We start from the raw sequence: 1,161 nt of genomic DNA, 5'->3' as shown, positions 1-1,161 counted from the left end.
AGTTCGTCTTTAATATTGCCATTTAAAGCTTTGAAATATGCACTTTTGAGAGCACATTGATTCCATCCGGAAGCTGCGGCTTTGACCCGAAAGTTGATGGAGAAATCCGCTACAGAGGAATTTCCCTGTCTAAGATTCAAAAGAGCAAGAGAGTCGATTGTTTGGTCAGATTCTTGGTTAAACACTTGGGAAAATTCAGAAACAAAATCGGAAAAATCACATCTGAGGCTGTCTTCGGAGGCAAACCTTGCCTCCGCCCACTCTAGGGCTCGTCCGGTTAGTTGGGACAGAATAAATTTTATCTTTTTCTGATCAGTTGGGAAACTGCCAGGAGAGTTCTGAAAAATAAGTCTGCACTGAAACAAAAATCCTTTACAGTCTTTCATATTACCTGAAAAGGTCGGAACTCAGGTGATGACGTCACAGCCGGTGACCTCGGAGGCGGAACTGGTCCCGGAAAAGGTTGTGCCGCCGACGTGGCGTTAGTACTGCTCATGTAGTTAGCATAGTTCTGAAGCATTTGGTTATGGTAATTGACCATGTTATGTAACTCACGCAGGGTTTGGGTCTGTCCTTGGATTTGAGCGTCTTGCTCCTCCAGCCTACGACGGAGGTGGTCTGCTGGGCCTTGTGTTTGGCCGCAGTGTTCTGTCATGATTGATAATCAGAGCTAGCCCAAAATGCAGAACACAACGGAGTCTGATGAAAAGTTTAACAGAGTTTATTAAAGCACAAGCACATGAGTGATAACACTGGAACTGGTTCAGGCCGGGAGGCAGGTTCACTGGAGTCTGTAAGGATGACAGTTCAGTTAGCTCTGGGACTGAAGAGTTTGAGTTTGAGAGTTGCTGAAGAATACCTTGAGGAGTCCGGGTTATACTTTGAGAGAGGAACTGTTGGGTCCAGAGACTGTTTAGTTCAGCAGAGTCCAATAACCGCTTCAGCGTCTTACTTCTGACTTGAGGGCAGACCTTGGTTTGGGTTTCCAGCTCTTAGCCAAGAGCTGCAGGGGAATCCAGTGAAGAGTCTTCAGGTTTGGCTCAGAGGGCAGACTCGGCAGGTTAAGCTCATCCAGAGCTTCAAGGAGTGACAGAATTCCTGTGAGGCAGAGACAAGGAGGTGTTAGAATCTTATCTCAACAGAGATAGCTAGATTCTCAGG

General features: G+C 46.4%; 1 protein-coding gene across 1 annotated transcript in view; it reads left to right on the top strand.

The window, feature by feature from the left end:
• The window catches only part of LOC107080867 (cubilin-like), a gene marked incomplete at its 5' end in the record, with an annotated part of 8,571 nt that overhangs the window by 3,198 nt on the left and 4,212 nt on the right, over nt 1-1,161 (top strand). The gene's annotated exons all lie outside the window — the stretch shown is intronic.

Source organism: Cyprinodon variegatus, unplaced genomic scaffold (genome assembly GCF_000732505.1).
Source record: "Cyprinodon variegatus isolate N-32 unplaced genomic scaffold, C_variegatus-1.0 Scaffold2429, whole genome shotgun sequence".
Lineage (NCBI taxonomy): Eukaryota > Metazoa > Chordata > Actinopteri > Cyprinodontiformes > Cyprinodontidae > Cyprinodon > Cyprinodon variegatus.
Note: the sequence above shows the minus strand (reverse complement) of the source record. Positions and strands in the feature narration are given on the sequence as shown.